Source organism: Lolium perenne, chromosome 7 (genome assembly GCF_019359855.2).
Source record: "Lolium perenne isolate Kyuss_39 chromosome 7, Kyuss_2.0, whole genome shotgun sequence".
In the NCBI taxonomy this organism is placed as follows: Eukaryota; Viridiplantae; Streptophyta; class Magnoliopsida; order Poales; family Poaceae; genus Lolium; species Lolium perenne.
The window spans coordinates 132,649,433-132,662,087 of NC_067250.2; positions in this window are offsets into that span (position 1 = coordinate 132,649,433).

The following is a 12,655-nucleotide window of genomic DNA, read 5'->3' on the forward strand; positions in this document are numbered from 1 at the left end:
TATACTAAAGAAGTAGCTAGGGAAGAAGAATCAAAACACAATGGTGAAGAAGGTGAGACAAGGAATAGCAATAGTCAAGAATTAGACTACGAGGATTTTTATAAATAACTTTTTTTTGTTTTTAACAAAAGAATTTTTTTTCCTAAAGGTTTTCCATTCTAACTAAGGCCACGTGACTAGGTCGACGTCGGCTCTGATACCACTTCTGTGAGAACCGGAACTTAACCTTCCGACCCCCCCTGTGTTACTCGTCAATCCCAAGATCAAATTGACGACACAGCGAAATGAATATCATTGCAGAACACAGAACACTGGAATATCATTTCGCTGTGTCGTCAATTTGATCTTGGGATTGACGAGTAACACAGGGGGGGTCGGAAGGTTAAGTTCCGGTTCTCACAATACTTCTCGCAATATATAAGATATTTCTTTGTTATAGGAAAACTCGGCAGAAGGAAAATTTTCATTCATCTCCCACAAGGTCATCTATGTTTATCCTTTTGCCTTCTGCAGGAGCACCCATGGAATCGGCGTAATGATTCTCGGTGAAGTACTCAACATCCATCTGAAGAAGATCCTCAATCATCTTTTCGGCTACGGGTGTTACCTCGTCGTTGATCCTGTTGACGTTTCTCTTTCGTTTCCTTAATCTGGCATGACAAAGTTCAACAACGTTGGGCATGTCTAACTTCGGGTGGCAGAGTTGTAGCATGATCATAGCAAATCTAGCACCAACAAGTAATTGGGCTTTCACAAAACCATGGATCCGATCTATAGTTTTGAACTTATTCATCAATTCAGGAAGAGTTTTTGGCTGACGATTCTGAGGAAACATGGCGTTATAAACCATGGCTAGAGTTCAGGTGCAGAATTCAAGGTACTCTCGCACCTGACCAGCTCGATCATGGAACCACACAATTTGTCGGGTTCGGTCCGGGGAAGCCCAGAAGCTGGAGTTGTTTTGTTGAGCAAGGCGAAGAAGAACTTCAGATTTCGCATCAACACACTGATCTTCGGTAGTAGCATCCAAGAAGGAGCCTACCCATGTCAAGAACTATAATGAGGATCGAAAAACTTGTCCACGGGCAAGGAAAAGGAGAACACAAAAGGAGGAACTTACCCGCCATATCCAGACTTGCGTCAGTCAGCATATCAAGCATATAATTTTCTCGAGAGGTGGCCTGTAAGGCCTCGGTAACCGCAAACTCTTTCAATTTCAAGGACTCTTGAGCTTGCTGAAGAGCTATTTTATCCCGCTCAGAAGATTTGCAGGATTGTTCCATGACAGTAAGAGATTGTTTCTTCATGGCTTGGAGTTGTTGCCGAAGTTCAGTTAATTCTAAGTGATTTGAGTTAGCACACGAAGAATCGTTGAGGAAAACATCACCAGACATCCGTTCTAAACGAGACGTGGCAGGGGAGGCAGATGATGGTCCAACAGTCTTAGAATAATTGTCAAACACCAACTGGAAGAAAGGAAAAGTAGATATCAATTACCAAATGAGAAATCTTTCCTTTTTCCATTCATAAAGTTGAAATATTTACATAGGCGAAGATTCATTACAAAAGATCGACTTCTAGTAAGTCGGCAAAAGCAGTCGCACATCATAAGGATGTCGACATCTACCAAAAGAAAGAGAACAAATGGAGGAGTAAGTAGGTCTACTTGAACTCCGGCTTGGCAGTACTGGAGGAGGCAGCTGGTTTGTATCCGAGGAAGGAGAGAATCTTCTTCGAGTGCAGCTTGGTAGCCTTAATCAAGGACGTCCACTTCTCCTTGTTTATCCCCTTCGTCTCACCAGCTTTTGCCCAGCCGACGTTTTGCTGGCTCTCGACAACCAGGGCTATGGTACCTTCAACGCCAACCTTTAAGTTTTCCTGCCAAAAATCTAGCCCAAGATCCTCCTCAGGAATGAAGTGCCTGGCAAGCTCAGAGAAGGTATCTGGTTGTTTTTGCTTTGGGAAGAAGTAGGGGAAGAGGCGTGTAAAAGCGGTCCGCACATCGACAATACTGCGGTGCGCCAGATCCCCATGAATTTCAAGGAGGGAGAGGGCGTCGAGAAGACGATCCTCCTCAGCTTCCTGAAGCACAAAATCTTGACCCATTTTTCCTGCTGAAACAAAATTCGGGTTATCAACAGATATGAGGAGAGTAGAGTGCTCCGGCCATGGCCAACTACGAGGTTGATCCTACGCCTTGGCTTCCGCATGGACATCAAATCATTGATGGCGGCCCCACCCGTCTACCCAGGACTTTCTATAGTCCTTCGGTCGATCCACCTCGGCGCCATGACAACATCTGCGTCGCTGAGCTTTTACCTCCACCGCCAGCTCCTTTGATCCCGCATTGGAGGCAGCAGGTACGGATCTTCATCGAAAATCACCTGCAACGCACTGTGGAGGAAGTCCAACCTTGCTTGTTGGGGCTAGCTTTCTATCGTCTGCGAAGCCCTGCCGCTACAGCTGCTTTGGTGAATCATGTGCCTTATCAGATACAGCAGGGGGTTTTTGTTCGATTCCTGAAACATGATGATAGGGATAATCATAGAGCTGTTCAGGGATTTCGTAATGGTTGGCTTATGTTCCTCAGCATCCCTTTGGATTTTAGGACAGACTATGACTTAGCTAATGCCATCAGCTCTTTTGGGAAGTTACTGCATTGGCATCAAGATGATGCTCTGCTTGAGAGGACGATTTGTTATGTGGCTTTTTCTTCTGAAGCAACTGTTCCCAGGGATGTAGTGTTTACCAAATTTGCTTCTGTTGGTGCGATCAAGGAATCATGGACTGCTGCTTGTTATATTTTAACTGCTGAATTTGCTGATGCTCTGCCCAATGATGAGGACCAGATGCCTGTCAATGGTAACCCACATCCATTGCCTGGACAGCTCTTGCCAAATTTGAATAACTTTCTGCTCCCACAATATCCTGAAATTGGTTGGAATGACCCTATGCCTATGAATATTCCTGAACAAGTGCAACCTCCAGAACAGGGCTTTCAGCATCCACAGATTCCTTTGGATCAAGACCAAGGCAATGATCAAGATCAGGTGATGGAAGTGCAGGGGGAAGTGCAAAGAACGACAATGTTCTAGAGCAGCAGGTGGAGCATGAAATTCAGCAGTTCAATGAGTCAGCTGTTATTGATTCATCAAGTTCAGAGGGTTCAGTTAACATGATGCAGGGGCCCCAGCAGATGATTGTCAACACAATTGAGCTTCAATTTTCTGTTCTGGACAAAGACCTTATCTCTTTTCTGGACAGACAATTTCCCAGATATAAAAACTGCATGGATGGTCTGATTGTGGGCCCTATCTTGCCTACGGGTTTATTGTTGGATAAAATCTCTAAGGAACTAATTCCTAGCATGATTATGCACACAATTCCTGCTGCAGTTACAGTCAATAAGCTTGCTTGGCTTAAGTGTTCTAATGACATCTTCAGGCTGCAGAATAATTGCTTTATGACTCCTGCTGATATGGAACCTCTTGCTAGGAGAGTGGCAACCAGGAAAGGCAAGAAAGTCATCCCACCAAGTTCTAGGGTCACAAGGAGTGCTCTTAAAGCTCAGATGAGCATTCAGAAGCATACTTGGAGGAATAAGGATAGGAGCTCTGCTGCTGGTGTCTCTTTGTTCACTGATCCAGTGGATAGCTCAGACTGGAATGAGAGTTCAGTCAGGAGGTGTACAAGGCACATGGCTAAGACTGGTGGGTACAAGTTTGAATTCATGAAGGACAAAAGCACAACAAGGAAGAAGGCACAAGCATCCAAGCCTGATGAAGCAGAGGAAGAGGTGGTTCCTTTCATACCAGTACCAACTCTGCAACACATTGGTAGACAGCTGCAGATACCAGAAGAAGAATTGACAGAGGAGAGGCTTATGGCTACTTCTGATGACTCCAAGGGCACCACATCAACCAGTAATGATGATTGAAGGAATTTGTAATGCAATCAGTGTAGCTTTTGTGTCAGTTCATGAGGAGGCTTTTGAGAATGCACAACTTGTTATTTTAATCACTATCTGTAATGACATTATTAAGTACTCATGTGGTAATGAATTCTCTTTCTGTGACCTGCTATGTATGGATCACTTTGGCTACTACCAGTTTGGTTTTCAATGAATAGTTACTCAAATTTGAAGGTTGACTGGAATGTGCTCTGTTGGAATGTTAGAGGCTTAAATGATAAAGATAAGAGACTAGCTGTATACAACAAGATTGATGAGAGTAATTGTGCCATTATATGCTTGCAAGAAACCAAATGTGAAAATTTTGAGCACTCATTCATCAGGACTTTTTGCCCTAAACGCTTTGATAGATTTGTGTTTGTGCCTTCCATTGGTGCTTCTGGAGGTATTATAGTTCTTTGGAACAGTAAGGTTTTTATGGGCACTTTAATAGAAACAACTCATTCGGCTATTAGAATGCAATTTGCTTCTGCTCACACTGCTGAAATTTGGACTATGATTACTGTTTATGGACCTTGTAGAGGGGTTATGAGGGATGAATTTGTCCAATGGTTATTTGATTTGGATATCCCTGTGCATGATAATTCGTTACTTCTTGGAGACTTCAATTTCATGAGATCAGTGGATAATAGGAATAAACCTGGGGCTGATATGGCAGACATTTTTCTCTTTAATAATATTATAAGTCATCTGGGTTTATTGGAGCTGCCTCTAAAGGGAAGAAGATTCACTTGGTCCAATATGCAAGCTACTCCACTCTTGGAGCAAATAGACTGGTTTTTTACATCTTGTGAGTGGACATTGAGATTTCCTAATACAATGGTTTTTCCACTTGCAAAATCGACATCTGATCATACTCCCTGTGTGGTATCTATCTCTACCTCTATACCAAAGGCAAAGGTTTTTCGATTTGAGAATATTTGGTTAGAGCAGCCAGGATTCATGGAAGTGGTTACAAAGGCTTGGAATTTGCCAGTAAATAAGAAGAATGTGGCTTCAAAGATCGATCGCAAAATTCAAAAATCTTAGATATGCTTTGAAGAAATGGGGGAAAGGTCTATCACATTTGAAGATACTTATTGAACAATGCAATAAAGTTATCCTATTTTTGGACAATTTGGAAGACTCCAGAGACTTGAATAGAGCTGAATTCAATTTTAGGAATATTGTCAAGACACATCTGAAGAAACTTTTGAGTATACAATCAAACTATTGGAGGAATAGATGTACAATTAGATGGATTAAATTAGGAGGAGAAAACACCAAATTTTTCCATGCAAAGGCCACTGAAAGGTATAGGCATAATGTTATATCAGTAATAAAGGATGAGCAAGGAAACCCTTTGGTGGAACATAACCAGAAAGCTAATGCATTGTGGGCTTGTTACAGAAATAGAATGGGAGTTACCAATGATAATGCAACACAAGCCAATATATCACATCTGATTACTCCAGTGGAAGGTTTGGATATCCTGTCTAAGGAATTTACCATAGAGGAAATTGAGGGAGTTTTGAAGCATTTGAAAACTGATAGAGCTCCTGGACCTGATGGTTTTAATGGAATGTTTGTCAAGAAATGCTGGAATATAATCAAGGATGACTTCATTAATCTGTGTAGGGATTTTCACAAAGGACAAGCCCCCCTGGAAAGTATTAATAGTTCATACATAACCTTGATTCCTAAGAATTTGTCCCCAGAGACAGTGAATGATTTTAGGCCAATTTCTTTAACAAATACATGTCTAAATTTTTTGACAAAGTTGGCTGCCAACAGGTTACAGTTACAAATCAAAAGTTGCATTCATGAAAATCAATATGGATTTATAAGAGGGAGAACAATTCAAGACTGTCTGGCTTGGACTTTTGAATATTTGCATCAATGTCATAAATCCAAGAGAAAAGTGATTCTACTTAAATTAGACTTTGAAAAGGCTTTTGATACAATTGAGCATAAGGCTATCATCAAGATAATGGAAATTAAAGGTTTTGATTCAAGTTTCATTCAGTGGGTTAAAGAAATTCTGACTTCTGGTTCTTCTGCTATCCTGTTAAATGGTGTTCCTGGGAAACCTTTCTTGTGCAGAAGAGGGGTCAGGCAGGGTGATCCTCTCTCTCCTTTGTTGTATGTTCTTGGTGGTGGCCTGTTGCAAAGTTATGTGAATCATGCTTTCAGAGAAGGAACATTAAAGGCTCCAATTCCCAATAGAGGCAGTAATGATTACCCCATTGTACAATATGCAGATGATACTATTATCATGTTGCCAGCTGAGGCAGATTAGTTACAAGTATTGAAAGAACTACTGGAGGAATATTCTGCTTTTACTGGGCTCAAAGTCAATTACCACAAATCATCACTTATTCCTATCAACATATCTCAAGCTGAAGCTGAGGCTCTGTCAACACAAATACAATGTTCTATTGCATCAATGCCCTTCCCATATCTTGGCATTCCTATGGGCACTACTAAGCCAACAATAAGAGATTTATCTCCCCTAACTGATAGAATTGAAAGAAGGCTCACTGCTTCAGCCTCTTTCTTATCATATGGTGACAGGTTAATTCTGGTCAATTCTGTATTGTCATCAATGCCCATTCATTATCTTAGTACACTACATATACCAGATGGAGCAATTGAGGTAATTGATAGAGCTAGAAGGAATTGTTTGTGGAGAAAGAAAAAAGATGATGATAAAGCACACTCCCTGGCCTCTTGGGAGATGATTTGTAAACCAAAAAACAAGGGTGGCTTGGGTATCATTAATCTGAAAATTCAGAATAAATGTCTTATGTTGAAGCAATTGCATAAATTCTACAACAATGTGGATCTTCCCTGGGTCAAGTTAATTCGAAACTCATATTATTATAAGGAAGTCCCACATGCAGTTACTATCTGTGGTTCCTTTTGGTGGAGGAATATTATGAAGCTAATTGATACTTATAGGAAAATGACACATTGCAATTTGGGGAATGGAGAGACAATCCTATTTTGGACGGATAATTGGAAAAATATGTTCTTTGATGAAAGGTTTCCAAGACTGTTTTCATTTGTCAAGGATAAACTTATCTCGGTAAATGAGGCATTACAGATTTCTGATCCTGCACAAGCTTTTCGTCTCCCTCTATCAAATGAAGCTTCAGATGAGTTCAGAATGTTACAGAGCATTTTGAGAGGTGTTGTCACATCAGAGAATCAAGATCAATGGCTTATTTCATGTAACAAAAATGGAGATTTTGTCCCAAGTCAAGTATACAGATTAACCTACCAACATATTCCCTCTCATTTTCCATCTCAATGGATCTGGAAGAGTAAGTGTACATCAAAGCATAAATTTTTTGCTTGGCTCATTGTGCATGATCGTATCAATACAAAGGATATGCTTAGAAGAAGACATTGGAATGTCACATCAGACCACAGTTGTGTGTTATGCAGTACCCACGCATTGGAGGATTGGTCACACTTATTTTTTGAGTGTATGTTCAGTGTGAGAATTTGGATATATCTACAAGTTAATTGGGTACATGGTTCTGGGCCAGAGATGTTAAAAGAGACTAAGAGAAGATTCAAAGGCCCCTGTTTTACAGAAGTTATAATTCTTGCATGCTGGAATATTTGGAAACAAAGAAATAATAAGATCTTTAAAGGCATGCAGCCAACTTTCAGGAATTGGAAAACTGGCTTCATTACAGATGTTACCCTTCTTAAGCATAGGGTAAAGGAGAGCTCTATAGGTCTTTTGTCATCATGGATTGACAACTTGTTGTAATCAGTAGGTAGGTAGTTGTTGTACATATTTTTTCTTAGTCTTTTGTACATATTTTCTTTTGATAATGAGCAATAAAAGGCTGTGGGGGACTCCCCTACAGTAGTTAAGTTCAAAAAAAAAAACAGATATGAGGAGAGTCACTCTTAGAAGAAGCAGGAGAGAAGTGATCGAATAACTTACTGACAAAGCGCCGATTCTGCGATTCTAGGCGGCCTATGATGTCCTCTTCACTCGCACTTTGTTGAGTCGTCTTCTCGCTCAAAGCATTTTCAACGACAAGGAGTCTTTTCGAAGATCTCCAACAGAGGCAGCGTCTTGCTCAACTTTCTTCCGAGTTTTTTCGCTCTGCTCAAGCTTGATAGCAAGATCATCGGTGCATTTGTTGGCTTTGGCGAGGGCCTCTGACGAAAATAGAAGTTATAGGAAGGTTAAGTCAAAATACAATATAGTTAAGTCAAGAAAAATCTTTGAATCTGCAGGAAGCAAGGTTTACCTTTCAAATCTTCGACAGTATCACGGTACCCAATAAACTGAGTACGGAGATTGATGAAATGTTTCATTAGAGGCTGCAAGAGAAAGTTGGCATGCAAGCTCAGAAAGGAAAACCTCGATAAACGATAAACAATATAGATGCAAGAAAACTTACATCATCCAAGGAAGGAGGTGTCGAGCTTCCAGCAAAATAGTCGTAGCTTTCGCCAAGTTCAATCCTTGGTCTTTTAGGCGAAGGGGCTCGGGGGCTGGCGACAGGAGTCGATGCTTCCTCCTCATGTTGCCGAGGAGAAGAAGGTTCTTCGGCAGCACATCGCGCTTCAGAAAGAACCAATATATTTGACGTACTCGTGGGAGCCGTCACATTAGGTGTGGGTTCTTCTTCTTCGCCACTGTCAAGGAGAAAAAGTGAGGATGTTCATAAAGAATACGCAAAAACAATGAATAGCGAAACTTACGAGCTAATAATAGCGTCCTCGTAAGGGCAGAAACCACCCTTTTCTTCGGGAGAAGCTTCCTCGGCAGGTGACCCAATGGGTTTGGAGGTGCCGGAATCTTCGACTTCATCCCTCTTCCTTTTGTTCTTTGGAGAAGCAGCGGAAGGAGGAGAGCATGATGATTCGGAAGCTTCTAAGTCTGTCTCTTTATCGGACGAAGCCACGGATTTGTGAGATCCTGCGACTTCACTCTCAGGGCGAGTAGTGATCTGCGAATCATCGGTAACAACGACTCGTTCATCAACCTCCCCACCCTTAGGTAGGGGAGGCAGTGAAGATAAGACTTGATGGTTCTGTAGAAGGAAAATCAACACCAAGGGACAGTTAAGTAAGACATCAGTCAACAGCAAGACAGTAAGACAACAAGATAGCAGTCGAAAATTAAAGGAAACTTGAGAAAACAAGTTAAGCAAGATAGTAGTCAAAAAAATATAAACTCGAGACACAAGTTACTTACTTTGGGGAGGGCGTTGGTGCCACTGTATGGTTCCACGCGACAAGCGGTTGGAACTGTGTCTTTCTTGCTCAGTGACGAAAAACATCGGACAAGCTTCTCCAAATCCTTCACAGAAAGATCTTTGGATATGCGGTCGACATCTTTTTCGCCAGCATACAACCAGAGGGGGGTTTTGCGAGCCTGTAGAGGATGCACCCTGATCCTAAGGAAGTGCGCAGTAAACGATAGTTCCTTACCGCGGGTGTTCTGAAGCTCATGGATGCGCTTCATCAGCGCATCTGTCGCCATCTTCTCTTCTTCGGTAGCTTCCGCATCCCATGATCGGCGCCGAAGGATCTTTGCGCCACCATCAAAGGGCGTGATGTTGTAATCCTGCGAGTCGAGGTACTCCTCGCAGATGTATAGCCATCTCCTGCGCCACCCTTGGATGGAGTCAGGGAATTTGACGTCGAAGTAATTGACGTCGGGACGGATACAAATAGCAACACCACCTACATTGTAGTTGGTGTTGTGGGAGTTGTTGCGGCGAATGTAAAATATGCGTTTCCACGGGCCCCAATTTGGATGAGTCCCGAGAAAGCAATCACACAAGGTTATGAAGATGGAGATGTGGAGGATGGAGTTGGGAGTCAGCTGGTGTAGCTGCAGCCCATAGACAAAAAGTAATCCACGGAGGAACTCGTGGATGGGGGTGGACATACCGCGGATGAGGTGGTCGAAGAATGTTACCCGATATCCGATGCGAGGTGTAGGGAAGCTCTCCTCCCCGGGAAAGAGCAGCCCCTCTTCCTTCTTTGTCAGCCCAAGCTTCTTGAGCATGTTCACGTCTTGGTTTGAGATCTTGGATCTCTCCCATCCAGAGATCTCAAATTCTTCTATCGCCATGTTGGTTCCTGGAGCGGTATGTCGGAGGAGCTTGGTGCGCGGTGGCATTCAAATGAGTGGTGGAGGAAAGTGGAGATGAGAAGCAGCGCGTTGAGTTTGGGGGAAGGCACTGGAGATTTTTGCAGAGAGGGGAAAAGTTGAGCGGCGCAGCGAAGGGGAAGAATGAGGAAGAAGAAGATCATTTATACCCGGAACGCAATTCGTCACGCCGTTGGATAAAAAGGAAATGAATCCAATGCCTTACACGTGTTATCAGGGGTAAAATCGTATATTTACTGAGAAGTTACCGGGCAGGCGCCGTAGCACGCGTGCCAGGAAAAGCGGAGGACGTGTGCCCCTGATACGTCTCCGACGTATCGATAATTTCTTATGTTCCATGCCACATTATTGATGATATCTACATGTTTTATGCATACTTTATGTCATATTTATGCATTTTTCGGCACTAACCTATTAACGAGATGCCGAAGAGCCAGTTGCTGTTTTCTGCTGTTTTTGGTTTCAGAAATCCTAGTAAAGAAATATTCTTGGAATTGGACGAAATCAACGCCCAGGGGCCTATTTTGCCACGAAGCTTCCAGAAGACCGAAGGGGAGACGAAGTGGGGCCACGGGGCGCCGCCACACTAGGGCGGCGCGGCCCAAGGGGGGCCCGCGCGGCCCTAGCGTGTGGGGCCCCCGTGCGGCCCCCTGACCTGCCCTTCCGCCTACATATAGTCTTCGTCGCGAAACCCCCAGTACCGAGAGCCACGATACAGAAAACCTTCCAGAGACGCCGCCGCCGCCAATCCCATCTCGGGGGATTCAGGAGATCGCCTCCGGCACCCTGCCGGAGAGGGGAATCATCTCCCGGAGGACTCTTCACCGCCATGGTCGCCTCTGGAGTGATGAGTGAGTAGTTCACCCCTGGACTATGGGTCCATAGCAGTAGCTAGATGGTTGTCTTCTCCTAATTATGCTTCATTGTCGGGTCTTGTGAGCTGCCTAACATGATCAAGATCATCTATCTGTAATGCTATATGTTGTGTTTGTTGGGATCCGATGGATAGAGAATACTATGTTATGTTGATTATCAATCTATTACCTATGTGTTGTTTATGATCTTGCATGCTCTCCATTATTAGTAGAGGCTCTGGCCAAGTTTTTACTCTTAACTCCAAGAGGGAGTATTTATGCTCGATAGTGGGTTCATGCCTCCATTAAATCTGGGACAGTGACAGAAAGTTCTAAGGTTGTGGATGTGATGTTGCCACTAGGGATAAAACATCGATGCTATGTCCGAGGATGTAGTTATTGATTACATTACGCACCATACTTAATGCAATTGTCTGTTGTTTGCAACTTAATATTGGAAGGGGTTCGGATGATAACCTGAAGGTGGACTTTTTAGGCATAGATGCATGCTGGATAGCGGTCTATGTACTTTGTCGTAATGCCCAATTAAATCTCACTATACTCATCATATCATGTATGTGCATGGTCATGCCCTCTCTATTTGTCAATTGCCCAACTGTAATTTGTTCACCCAACATGCTATTTATCTTATGGGAGTGACATAGGCATCCCCAATGGGCCTGCCGAAGATAGTACCCGGGGTTTACTGAAGGCCCACTACCCGAAGAATAAGAAGATTCGGAAGCCCAAGATATTATTAAGGAAAGCTAGAGTTGTAATAGGAAGCATTATTTGTAATCTTGCGGGAGGAGTTAGAAACCTTCCCGGACTCTGTAACTTGTACAATACGAATCCCTCGGCTCCGCCTCCTATATAAGGGGGAGTCGAGGGACAAAGAAAGCATCGAATCATTGTCTCTCAAACCCTAGTTTTCATAATCGTCGAGTACTTTTCGGCTGAAACCTTCGAGATCTACTTGCCCTCTACTTCCAACTAAACCCTAGTCTACAATCCGTAGGCGTTGACAAGTTAATACCTTGTCAATTGGCGCCGTCTGTGTGAACTAGAGGCGTCAAGGATCCGATCTCGATGGCACGTTCAAGATCGTCGACTTCATCAACCGCAAGCAACGCGATGGATCGAGGTAAACAGATCGCAACTGGTCTTGTCGATTTTGTTCCTCACCCGCCCTCCCGTTTGGATGCATATGCGTATCTGGAGGAGCCTATGGAGATGACGTTCGGAAGATTTCACTTTCGCGTCGAGAAAGAGGGATCGTATCGTGTCGAAATTCCGATTTCATCGGGATCGTCGGCGGTCGATTCCGATTTTTCAAGCTATACATCGTCAACCGAATCAGGAGAGGAAGAAACTTCATCGTCACGCTTCATCAGCAACAGGGCAAGAGAAAAACTTGCCAAGATCTTCAGCGACATGTTGTTTGAGTCATCTGCGGACTCCTATATAAGTGATGGCTCAAGCAGTGTCGACAGCTACGACTTCATCGACAAATCTACTACAGTGGGCAAGGTCTTCGCCAATCTTCATGATGGTGTCACCAAACCCAACATAGATCTGAATTCAAAGTATCATCAGATTTATGTCATCGGAGAGCCAAGTCGTGATCAGGAGGAAACATCTGAGGCTTTCGACGATTTGGGAAATCCATACGTCGATCCCTCTGATTTGCGACGAGGC